General features: G+C 35.2%; 1 protein-coding gene across 1 annotated transcript in view; it reads right to left on the bottom strand.

Moving 5' to 3' along the window:
• The window catches only part of CNTN5 (contactin 5), a 1,372,716-nt gene that overhangs the window by 1,051,064 nt on the left and 307,687 nt on the right, over positions 1 to 13,965 (bottom strand). Inside the window, exon 2 of the mRNA XM_055272872.2 lies at positions 2,709 to 2,847. The gene's annotated coding sequence lies outside the window, so the exon portion shown is untranslated. The remainder of the gene's footprint in view (positions 1 to 2,708; positions 2,848 to 13,965) is intronic.

Below are 13,965 nucleotides of genomic sequence, written 5' to 3'. Positions count from 1 at the left end.
TTACTTTACACAATACTTATGTAGCAACCGATATGAAAAGTCTTTCTCTTCAAATTTCTATGTAATTGTCAAGAGCTTTAGAGATGAAAATTAGATTTCCTATTTTTGAAATTCAGAGCACATTCTACTCTACTCTTATCAACTGTAATACTCTCTAAGAGATGCATACATTGATACTTAGAGGTTTCCTTTCATGAAGTGATGAGAATCCTGGCAATGCTAAAAATCTATAAACCTAGAGCCATTCAGACTCTTCTCTAATGAAATAAAGCTCTTCTTCTTGGAGCTGAGCCAGTGTCTTCTGGATGAGTTGTATAAGTTATTGAGTGAAACATTTCATTCTCAAAGGCTGAGCTCAGGACCGCTTTTAATATAAATTGCCTCTTATTATGGCAGGAATTTAGTTGGTTGTGTCAAGATGAAACTGTCAGTTTTGCCGCTGAATGTTTTCAGTTGTTACAGTGACAGATTAGGTGCAAGTATATGAATGAAATGGCATTTTATTTAAAATGACACTGTGAATCCACTCTCGTCAGATTCATCAATTCTAATTCACTTATGTCTTTTTGGAGTGCTCAGTTTGTCTCATTTGTTTCAATTGCTTCCTATTCTACCAATAACGCTTTTCAATTAGTTGGAAGGAGCAACAACAAAAATGACATAAGAGTGCACTTTGCTCTGCCAAACCTGATTCCGCAGGTTCTCTGTGCAGTTAAATACACTCTACATCCTCAACTTGAAACCTGAATTTATTAATAGATTGACAAAGAGCCTCTTCTAAAAAATTAATTAGACTTCTGTTGAATTACATGAATTTAATACAATTTGGTTGGTAATTGATAGAATGCACCAGTTCACAGGTGTCCAAGACATTTACTCTATTCTATTTCCATCTGCTGATGTGTCTAGCATAAATTCAAATTGCGTATCCATCATGCATCTGGAAGTGAGCATTAGATCTGAAACCCTCTTACATACAGCTGCTGTGCTGTGTTCAGTGGTTCCGTTGTCTTTCTTTGAATGTCACAAGCATCATAAACAACTTGTTTCTAACATTACTACATTCAATTAAGGTGCATAGATTTAATTTATATCTAGTAGTCACAGATATCTCAGAAGTAAAAAAATATATAGAGTTTGATTTGTTAACATGCGTCTATGATTATGAGTTAAGAACAAAATGCTTTATGTGTAGGAAATAACAGCTTCCAAGATGTTTATGTTTACAGACAGAATACAGATTATTATCATTATTTTGTGTATGTAACCTATTCTTAAATCATTCTTATTGTAACAAATAGAACTTTGATGGCAAAATTTGGCTTACAATCTGTCTAATGTTAGAATATAGCAATGGATTAATTTATATGGAACTCAATTTTTTCCCATGATTTGAGGTTTCACTGTTAGATACTTCCCCTTTCCTTCTTTATACTTTCTCTTTAAATTTTTTTTTAAATGTGGTTGCTTTTCTTCACAAGATTAATTTAGAGATACCTGGTACAGTTAGGGCCTGCAATCAAAATGACAGACTGGCATGATTTAATGAAACGAATAAAAGACACTTGGAAAGTAACATTTTCTGCAATGAGCTGCCAGAATTTGAGTGTGGCTAGTAGAAAGTAAAATCAAATATCGTGGTAAAACTTTAGACGCCTACACCTTCCAAAATAACTGCTCTCACATCCACATTTAGTAACTTCTCTTCTTTAATGCTCATTTTCAAGCTTGAAGGTACTGAAAGCATAGAGTAGGATGAGGAAACTCCTCTCCTATTTTGAATCAATTAACCTGGATTAACCTAACAAGTTAAAGGATAAACATGTGACAGCCTTGAAATTGGGTACACTATGGTCAACATTTTATAAATAAGCAGAAAATAAAGATAATCATTCTATATTCAAAGTGTATTGACCTTCTTGGTTGATTCTTTTAAAAGTACATCAGAAGTATTGTAGTTAAGTAGCACACAATGGATTTAATTCAAGATAGTCCACTGGTGCCACTTAGTCGTAAATAATAAATGTCTAATGATGTATTTCAAAGTATTTCAGAGTACTCATTTTAAAGGATTATTATTACACAATGCCCAGTTTTACTCAAAATAAGTGTAATTACTCTTTAGTAATTTCTGTTGGTTATGTAAATATGTTAGAAGGCAGAGCTGCTGTGCAAACTGCATAAAAGCCGTGTGCCTTCAGAAGATACCCGTTCCCTGGTGGGGATGACTCTGCCTCTCTCCACCTGTGACTTCCTGCTTATTTAACTTTAAGCATTGTCTTAAAACTCAAGCACATACAAAAAGCACAAAAGCCATCCACTAGCACATTATACGTCGGTTGAGAAAGATATCATGGAACAGGAGGCTATATCTGAGTATTGTTTTTCTTATTGTTTTCAGCAATTTTATACCACATTCATTTACTTGCCATCCTCATATCAAACTAAAAAATTAGTAAGAACAAATATTTTACTGGGTTTCACTTTTAATAATATTTGCAGAATATTTATAGGGCATTTATGTTACTGACACAATCAAGATGTTTTCAATTCAAAGACAAATCACTTAATTTGAGAAAATAACATATTAAGCTTTAGCATATTCAGCAGTTGTATTAGGAGCACCATTAAGGATATGCATGAATCTTATGTTTTTTTTTCAACATTTCTTTCAATTTTATAGGCAGTTTAGTAAAGATGAACTGTACCTGCTTTCTGAAAACAGGGTCCAAAGTATGCTCTTGACAAAGGAACTGGTTTCTGTAAGGTAATCCTTTTGCAGTAGTCATGCAAAAATGATGTTTAGTAGATGTTGAATGGCATTAAATGGCAATCCTTTAAAGACACCTGTTAAGAAATAATATATACTATTGTGATTACAAATGATCCTTTTTTCAACTTTGCTTGACCAAAACTCATGCATCTTATTAAATATTTTATATCAATGTTCTATTTAGTTATATATACAATCACTATGCTTTTTACCCATATAAACAAATACAGCTTCTAATTAGGTGTATTTATGCAGTTGCTTTTTCGGATGTATTTTTTTCCTTTATAATTTATATTTATAACTCTAAGCTTACTTGGGCTACAATAGCTTAAAATATTTAACACACTAACTTATACATGCATTCCCAGCTTTTCTTAATTTTTATAAGATAATAATATGAAAATTATATGCTATTCCTGGCATATGTAATGTTAAATTTATTATTTATTTTATTTAAGAATTTATGGCTGGGTGCGGCGGCTCACACCTGTAATCCCAGCACTTTGGGAGGCCGAGGCGGGCAGATCACGAGGTCAGGAGATCGAGACCATCCTGGCTAACACGGTGAAACCCCATCTCTATTAAAAATACAAAAAAGTAGCCAGGCGTGGTGGCGGGCACCTGTAGTCCCAGCTACTCAGGAGGCTGAGGCAGGAGAATGGCGTGAAGCCGGGAGGCGGAGCTTGCAGTGAACCATGAGTTGTGTTAGGAGCTCCATTAACGATATGCATGAATGGGGCCACCTCTGTTCTCTTTATTTCTAATGAAGTTCATTGTTTAATGAAGTTCTCTATATACTGAAATTTATATTTCTATTAAATTTCATCTTTGATAGATTTATTGATGTATTAGCATTGAAAACATAGCATAGCTACCCATACATATATTTCAAATAAGAATCTAATAACATATTTCTTATTGTTTTCAGCAATTTTACACTATCTTCATGTACTTGCCATCCTCATATCGAACTAAAAATTTAGTGAGGACAAATATTTTACTGTTTTTCTCTTTAATAATATTTCCAGAATATTTATAGAGCATTTATGTTTATTGACATAATCAAGGTAAGGAATATAAGTTTTAGAACTTTAGATTGATAACTTCAGAGTGATTGAAGGCCATCAACTAAGAATCCGTGTTAAAATACTACCAAGAGTCCAGGGAAACCTAAGGTACATATTTCATGATCAGATTGAGAAAAAGTATTTCAATTGCTTGTAGTTGTCACTACCAAAGGGTATTGACCTTTATGACTTCTATTTATATTATTTGGAACTTCAGGAAATTGACATTTTTCTTAAACAAAAGTAGTGAAATATCAGCAATTTTAAATATGTCGACCTAAGATTTCCTTTAATCTCAGCTCGCATTTCTGATATCAAGTCTAAATTATAGATATTATTGTAGTATACAAATTGTGAACAGAAGGAACTATAGATTCCTTTTTGTCTTCCTTGCTTTCTCCCTCTGTCTCTTCCTTCCTCCCTCTGTCTCTTCCTTCCTCCCTCTTTTCCTTGCTTTTGTCCCTCTTCCTTTTTTCTTCTCCCTTCATTCTTTTCTTAATATTGTAGCAATTTTACATTTCTGCTTTATGCCTTTGTGCACAAAATTAAAAACTAAAAAAGGCAGGCATTTTGTTGAGGTTTACAAACTTAGGCGGAATGATAGTTACTTAAGCAAACAGCACATCTTTATTTTAGGATTTGACAAGTTATGTTTTTTTCATCTTGGATTGTCATTAAGATGAATGTTTTTGGAAGTCAGAATTTCATCTTCTTTTTACTGTCATTACTTCTTAGCAATTATACAGTGCATCATTTTTCCCTACTATATGGAAATATTGAGAACATTAAATGAGATAATACACATAAAAAGCTTACCGAAATGTCTAGCACATATTGAGTGAATAAGAATTATCACTAATTATTTTCACATTTCATTATGAACTAATATAGCAAAAGAAAAAAATTGTAATGAACTCTATTGTTGTGGTGATGGTTGTCATTTTGCAATTCCTTCCTCAAGTTCACTTCTTAGAAGCAAAGCTTTTCCATTTTGTCTCTGGAATAAACTCATGCTTGTCTTTAACACAGTATGTGGCGATGACGAGACTACTTCATTTGCAATCAGAGTCAGATTTCTTTAGGTTTCTACCACATACTTATGCTTAGATCTTAAACACTTATTTACCATTTCTGGGGGTAATGATGTCAGATCTTATGTCTGCTCAAGGAATTACAATAAAAGTCTTAAGAAATAATAGATGAGAAAATTATTTCTAAACTGAAAGTTTTACATATGCTAGTTGTTATTCCTCAAGTTACACTTTATGAAAAAGAATGACCTTTGCCAACCTATATTTTTCTCTCCATTTCTTTGAAAACTAGATCAAATCTAAATAAGTAATCGTAGGTGACTTACTGTAAAAGAAGGTAAGTTGTCTTATTATTTCACAACCTTGCTTCACACACCATAGGTCAACATACATTTGTCTTGTATAGTTTTGCTGTGATTTTTTAATCTAACATGAATTTTACTTTACAGATGGAAAAATAGACTAAAATTGTAAAAGCCATCTAATCACCTGATATTCTTATTTTCTTTTTTACAATCAAAACTCCCTCTATTTCAAATCATCACCAATGTCTGTACCTTCTTTTTAGAGTTTATCTCATTTCTCTCTTTTATTAGGCTGGGATACAAAAATTTGTCCCTTATTCTAGAGTGGCTGTCTTGAACAGACTCTGCCTGTAATTTTCTATTCTTAATGTATTATTGACCAGAAAAACAATTATTTAAGCTTAACATGAAATAAAACCTTGTAATTAAACCTTAAATTGATAATTAATTTTTATCAACAACATAGTAACTTCAAGACAGTATTCGGCACTGTTCCCTATGCTTCAGATGACCACTTCCCACCCTTGTCCACCTGAAGAGCTTCTATTCATGTTAAAATCCTGGTTTAGATATGACATTTTTAAAAAAGTTTTCCTGATAATGTTTTGTGTTCTTTCTACTTCTGAAACTTGCTACAAATTACCTTATTAAATGTATTGCCCAACACTAAGTGATACATCATTGGTGTTCTTATAAGAAGAGGAAATTTGGGTACACAAGGAGACACCAGAAACATGTGCAAGCAGCATGGTGATCAAGTGAAGACAGGAGTAAGGCCGCTGTCTGCAAGCTGGGGGAGAGGCCTCACACGAGACCAAGCCTGGCGCAACCTTCATATTGAACTTCTAGCCTCCAGAATTATGAGAAAATTTTCTGTCATTTTAGTCAACCAGTCTGTGGTATTCTGTTTTATGGAAGCCCTAGAAAACTAATACAACTGGGGACAAGGAGATCTGGGGAATAGACATATAAGTTTATAGACACTCTACAATTTACTAAGGAAGAGGCACTAAACAAAGCAGTGCACAGAATGGCTTGGCAAACTAAAACCAGTCTCTTTCATCAGCCACTGTAGTATGAGCACATTGCAGTATAAGCACACTGACACATTAACAATGTGGCCGTGTTGGCAGAGATGGAGGTTATGCGTGGTGCCAAAAACATGAATCCTCATTCAACAAAAGCTGATCTACCTACTACCTCTATAGAAATCTCAACCTTCCAGCAACTGAGCGCTACACTGAGATCACCCACTACCCTTCACCAATATGATATTATTGATTCTACTTAATCAAGGTGGAAGGAATACCTTTTGAGTAGAATCAAAGCATATCTTAGGTGTGGGTTTCCCTTTCTTGCCCGCATCTCTTCAGCTAGCAGCACTCTCCGATAAGTAACCAAGTCTTTGATCCACTGACACAGAACTTGGATAACATTACATAGAACTGATGGCCATACTTAACATCAAAGGAGGTACATCAGTGGACATATGATCACAGGATACACTGGTTTAATTACATACCACATTACGCAGAAGCCTAATGAACGGGATTATTTTTAACAGTATTTAAATACACTAAAATGTTAAAAACAGTATTGAATACATTTAAGTCCTCTCTGTCTGAATATATATATATATATACACATATATATATACATATATATATACACATATATACACACATATATACATATATATACACATATATATACATATATATACATATATATATCATCTCTTTTCTGTATTAGTCAGTGTTCTCCAGAGAAACAGAACCAGTAGGATGTATGTGTGTGTATGTCTGTCTGTGTGCTGTGTGTGCGTATGTGTGTATGCAACTGGAATTAGTTTATGTGATTATGGGAGCTGACAAGTCCCAAGATGTGCAGTTGGCAAGCTGAAGGTTTAGGAGAGCCAAAAACGTAGTTCCAGTCCAAAGGCTGGCAGCATCAAAACACAGCAAAAGCTGATGTTTCAAAGTCTGAAGGAAAAAAAAAAAAAAAAAAAAAACAAGCAATGTCCCAGATCAAAAGCTGGCAGGCAGAAGACATTCCCTCTTACTCACCGGTGGGTCACCCTTCTGTTCTATTCAGGACTTGAACTGATTGGATAGGGCCCACTCTCACTAGGGAGAGCCATCTACTTTACATGGTTAACTGACTGAAATTTTCACCTCATCAAGAAACACTCTCACAGACACACCCAAAATAATGTTTGGCCCAATGTCTGGGGAGCCCATGGCCCAGGCAAGTTGACACATAAAATTAGCCATCACACTGTCTTAACCTTACATCACCCTTCAACATTTGCCCTATTTTATTCTTAAACAGTACAACTATATTGAATAAAAAAAGATATCCGTACTTACTCCCCTCCTTTTTATACATCATACTTTTTCCTTTCCCATTGTTATGTACCTTTCATTCTCAATATTTCACTTTTCTTTTTCTGTGCCATAGAAGGTTCTTAAGTGTTGAATTCCTCAATGTTTGATTCTGGCTTTCTTTAATTCCTAAACACTTCCTAGGCAATCCATGGATTCAATATACCACCTATAGACAAAAAACTTCCAAATTTATATCTCTTTTTTCCCTTGGATTCCCAAAGTCACAACAAAATTACATGGTAAAACTGAAACTAGGAACTATGCCTGCTTCCTTTCATTGCCCCTTCCAACAGCAGTGGTAACAATAATCATCTCGTCTTCCGGTGTTCTCAATCCCAGTCAATACTTTCATCATCTTCCTAGCTGTATAAACCATAAATCCTAAAGCCATTTATTTATTTATTTATTTGAGAAGGAGTCTTGCTCTGTTGCCCAGGCTAGAGTGCAGTGGTGTAATCTCAGCTCACTGCAAACTCTGCCTCTGGGTTCAAGCGATTCTCCCACCTCAGCCCCAACACGGGTAGCTGGGACTACAGGTGTCTGCCACCACGGCTGGCTAATTTTTGTATTTTTAGTAGAGATGGTGTTTCACTATGTTGGCCAGGCTCGTCTCGAACTCCTGACCTCAAGTGATCCACCAGCCTCTGCCTCCCATAATGCTGGGATTACAGGCATGCTAAAGCCGTTTCTGACATCTCATTCGTCCTCACCCATGAATTTATTTATCAAATCATATTTATTTGACCTCTGTATATATCTCAGGTGTGTTTCTTCTCCATTTCCACTCCCATTCTTGTTTGAATGAGCATCTTTTCTGCATTCACCATTGAGTTGGTCTCCCTGCATTTCACTGTCGGCCTACTTGAAAGTTTTCTTCATGATGAAGCCAGAATGATGGTTCAAACTGCAAATCAAATAAATGTCTAGATATGTTTTTTAAATTTATGTAAATTTTAAAAATTTATATACTGTACTTTGTACTTTGTATACATGAAACTAATTGACTTCAATAATGTATATAATTTTTATTGAGTCTCCATTATGTGATATACACAACACCAGTTACTGGAAATTCAGAAGTGAAAAACATAAGGTCTCTGAGCATAAACATTATGGTCTAGTGGCAGAATGAGACTGGTGAATAGCCAACTCCAATTCCAATGTTGTGTGGTAAGTGCTATAACAGGGGTCAGCTTGGGTGCTATAGAATCACAGGAAGGGCATCCAGCCCATTACTGAGCATTCAGAGAAGGCTTTTGTGGGGAGGTGACTTCCACCTGAAGAAAAATATGAACTGAATCAAACACCAATGGGCGGCTATCATTGTGGCCGGGGAGATCAGTTGAGTCATGTGGTTGGCGATATCATTTGACACATTAAGGACGTTTTCTAGGTTATTGTGAGAGTTAAAAATAATCCATGAAGTAAATACCAATGATAACAGTAGACTCCATACTTACACACATATTATCAGTTTACAAAATCCTTCTGAATATATTAACCTATTTAAGCTTCAACCCAGTGCTACTGATGTCAAGATAGTTTTTCGTTTTGTTTTGCATTTTCCCCCACAGAGCCTATAGCATAAAAAGCTTACAGAGTGAGTGAATGTTAGAATCTGGAATAGCACAGTCCAATTCACCTTTTCTATAAACAGGATATAAAATTCTGTCATCTCTAAACGGACTTAATTGATCTAATGTGTACAAGACTGCAGATTTTCAATTAATACCAAATCTTCATATTTGTCTTTTCAAGGATATTTAAAACCTTAACTTTTAATTTAAGTGTTGATTGTCTTGTAGTGAACCATTCACGATATGGAGTCAATGTTTAATGATACCAGGTGGATCATCGTAATTCCAGTTTAACTACATCCCACTGACACAATTTCTTCTCCACCCTGCTGCCACCTGTCTGGTACCAAACCTGCTCAGCTGTGGAAACTGACAGCTGGTTCTTCAGGGGGAAGTAGTGGGAGCAGGAGTCAGGTGAAAATGGCTCATTAGCAATGAAATGAAAAAAATATGCAGACTTCCCTGTAGACGTTTTGGATGATGCTCCTCTCTGCCATTGCCGATTGGAGAGTTAATTGCAAAAAAAAATCAATTATCAAAAGTTTTTGAAATTATTATGATGTGATGCCATCACATTAAATAAATTTATCTTTATTTCTTCAGCTGAAGTTTTTATTTTGACATGAATCATAGCATTAGTGCTGAAAGAAAAATATTCTGACATTTTTGCTTTCTGAGCATGTCCAGGGATATTGTTCTAGAAAGAACCCCAGGATTGGGAGTTGGCATACTGAATTCTAATCATTAATTAGCTGCATAAAATCACATGCTTTCCTTAACTTCTCTGGACTTCAGATTATACATGAAAACAACAGAATTAAATGGCCACAATGGTTGAATTGTGCTTAATTATAGACTTTCTTCTGTCCTTTTGGCTTTATTTACTTAAAGTTATCAATAGAACACTTATTTCTCTCAATAAGAATTCTTATAATGTACATGTAAGAAGACATTTCTCTTACATTTATGGGTTTTTATGCTGTTTAAAAATCTTTTCATTGTGTATATGAAACGTTTGAAATGTCATTAAAGACAAAGTTTTATACTTGGATTTTGAGAGTTTTCAGTCTAGGACCACATCACCCAGAATCTGCCCAAATTTATCTGAAATATGGAGGTGACAGAAAAGTGCATGTGGAGACAACCCAGTTGTTATAAAATTAAAAATACAAACTCTTTTGTAAAAAACTCATCTGCTATAAAATATTAGCAATTGAACTATTTATAGAAGTTTTTTTTTACAGTAAGTTAATTATTGTAGAAGGGCTCTTAAATATCCTTTACATTTTAGAAAATTAATTATATTTTGCTAAAAATTTTTCCTATTTTTAAGATCAAAGCAGAAGCAACGCTAAAATCATAAAGAAGATTAAATGTATGAAACAAGTTATCAGTGTACAGTGGCTCCTTGATATTTAAGCAGTGTTATATTCTTTTCAGGACCTTGATTCTCTAGAGTATGTCAAAATGTTAGTGATACGCTTATGTGCCAAGAATCACCTTGAAACCACCAAGACAGACTGGAAAAGTTCCCAAAATGAGCTTTTTCAAAAACCACATCTCACCCTTTATCGTCTAATTCGTTTCTCACATATGTGCACTTGTCTTCTGACCTTTCTCATCTCCTGATAGCTTGAAGCTCTGCCATTAGCAGCAAGCACTAGAAGTCATATTGCTACATCTGTCACTGTTATTTAAGAATACCATCCAACTTTAAGATAAGTAGAAATTTTCTCCTATAGTCCTTTTTGGCTTCCTCAGTATAGGGTCAAAGGGCTGCCTGCGGCAAATAACTGAGCACAGAATTGGTTGTTGAAATACTTCATTTCATAAAACCATGAACTCCCAGCCCAACTTTGTTACCGCCATTTGTCACGCATTTACCACATATGTCTTCTGTCTTGAAAAACTCATCTCCCCTAAGCCCAATATCATGGAATACAACTGCTTTTCAGACACCAACACAAAAATCTTCGCAAAGGAGATAGCCGACTGAAGTCAGTTTTAACAGACTTTATTCTCTTAGGGTGCTGAGAATCTGAGAGCAACTAAAGCTGAAAAAGGTCTTCCTTGCTTTTCTACTACCGGCACCGCAGCTGTTAGCACTTCTGGTGTCGAGGTACAAATGTCAGGAAGGTACTGTCAGTAGAGTAACACCCATGAAAAACAGCCTGGCAGCCTGGCTGGCAGCCAGAGCCCGCGATCATTTCCTTATACACGGCTCGGAGCTGGACTTGTTATCACTGTTTCCTCCAATTGCTCTTAATTAAAGCAGAGAGATTTGCTTCACTTCAATGAAATGAAAGGGTCTTTTTCTTTTCTGTTTTTTTTTTTTTTTGACTCAGTTCAAAAGAGTAATTTCAAAAGTGAAGACTAACTGAAGTGCTTAGAACATAATGGTTCAGCTTTCTGTAATACATTAGCATGTGTGCCCTGGGAGAAAATGGCTTGAATTAAAATTTGTTCCCCAATTCTCCACCGAAGGGTCTTCTACTGAAAATAAAATACACCTCAAAACTTATTAAAACATATGAGAGATATACAACACCTAAATGTTTATTTTCATCACTCTGTGAGTCTTAGCGATAATTACCTAGATATACTGTAGAAAAAAAATTGTCATTGAAATGATTTCTCAGATTTTAAGAAATTCTAGAATTTATTACAAAAATGTATAGGCAATTTTATTATACTCATTTCCCTCTAAAAATCTGTGATTTGATATTGGTACAATGCTATCACAACTAAGGAGTAGGAAGAAGATGCCTTTTTCGAGGGATGGGACTCGAGGGATTTGAATGTTGACAAACTTCCTGGCATCGTCAATTGCCTTATGATTTGTAGTTACCAGATTTCATCTTGGATATGATAATTTACTAACCATTTTATCAGAATCTACAGGATGATGATAAATGATGATGCCCTTGGCCTTGGAGCAAATCTAGTGGACATTCTTTCCAGGGACATCTGCTACCTGCGTTCATAATCAGAAAACAGGAATGGTTCCTCTAGAAATAAAAAAGTATGCCACACTTATCATCCAAATTAAAGAACAACCATCAGGGGCTTTACTTCCCATGGCCACTTTCCATATTTACATACACATATTCCCATGAGGCACACAAATCCATTTACTTCGCTGTAATTTGCGTCATTCTATCGACTCTGTAATTTGTGTCATTCTATTATCTCTTCTTTCTATCATTCAACTCTTGCTGAGGTTACCAGGGGCTTTCCAATTAAAAGAAATACTCCATGAAAAGAATCACCGGCTTGCAATATATATTCAATCCCTGTGCAATCCCTGTCACCTTCTAATTTTCAATATCCATGGCCCATTCCAGGATTTACATTCTAAAACTTTGTCTATTCAATATATCCATATAGACTTTCTATATGCTTTCATACCATCCCGTAATTTTTACCTTTTTAATAGTATCTATTTTTTCCTATGCATTCTTGGCTAAAGTGAAATAAAACAACACAAAATATAAAGTCATGTTCCTTGTCAATTACTTATTTTTTATCCCAACTATTTCCATCTAATAATTGACCATGTTCTATTGATGACTCAGAAGTACGTGCCAAATCTAGAATTTTCTTTTCCATCTCCAATATTAAAGTTCAACCTGGTGGTTTCCTCACTCTAGCAATGGCTGAAGTCTGCTAACAGTTTTTCCTCTTCCTCTTTCTCTAATTCCATCTTGCCCTTTAAACTACAACACGTTTATGGTTTCCTTACCAACAAGCCTACAGTGGCACACTTAGGAACAGAAGCATTTGTAGTCTTCCCTTTGCCCACAAAATATGTTCAGAATGTTTAGCCTGAGGTCATTTGTAATAAATTTTTCTTCTAAATCATTATCTGATAGTTCAGTGAACTGCTCAGTGAACAATTTATGCTCAGTGAACTACTAACCAGACCAAATGCTTTTATTCTTCCATGACTACTAGAGTGTATTCATCACTCTGCCTAGAATAAATATCAATGTCTTCTCTACCCTTAATTACGTTGCTACTCAAAGTATGGTCTGCAGAACAGCAACATCAGCATTACCTAGGAGCTTGTTAGTTAAAAACACAGAATCTCAACACCCCGCCGCCCTGCCCACAGACCTACTGAACAAGAATCTGCAATTTTTACAATGTCCCACTGTTTATTATATACAACAAATATTCTCTTCTCTGAAGCTACTTTCTTCTTTATCTTCCCACTATATCTTTTTCACATCCTACTATAGCATCCATCTTAAAGTGTTAGAGATATTTTAATTACACATGTGCACCTCCTCCCCATCCTCCTCTTCTTTCTCCTCCCCTCTCTTCTTTTCCTTATTCACCCCTCCCTTTCTCCTTTCCCTACCCTATTCTCTCACTGTTACTTAATAACAGTAGTAGGGATAGGAGTTTTTGTATTAACCCATTCCTTTGGCTGTGTGACAATCAACTGCTTGCATTTTTCCTTTCAATCCGGTGGTTTCACCTCCTCCAGAGAAAGATGCATTTTCTCTTTCCTTTGTCTAGAGTAAAATCTCTCATTATTTAATGATGAAAATAAAACTAGCCTTTACATAGTCACTACTGAACAAGTGAAAGTAGTTATTTGGAATAAGATGCTCTATGTCCAACTGTACATGGCACAGCATATGCACATCCATAAAATGAATGAAACAGCACTTCAGAATGCTTCATGTAGTAGTCTAGTAGAACATACTTTTTCTATCAAACTGCATCTGTATAGTTGTGAGATACAGATAGCTAAAATATTTCAGTTCCTTAAAATATTTTATAACACACCGGTATACACATCCTACTCGGGCTAGCA

This window comes from Symphalangus syndactylus, chromosome 3 (assembly GCF_028878055.3).
Source record: "Symphalangus syndactylus isolate Jambi chromosome 3, NHGRI_mSymSyn1-v2.1_pri, whole genome shotgun sequence".
In the NCBI taxonomy this organism is placed as follows: Eukaryota; Metazoa; Chordata; class Mammalia; order Primates; family Hylobatidae; genus Symphalangus; species Symphalangus syndactylus.
Note: the sequence above shows the minus strand (reverse complement) of the source record. Positions and strands in the feature narration are given on the sequence as shown.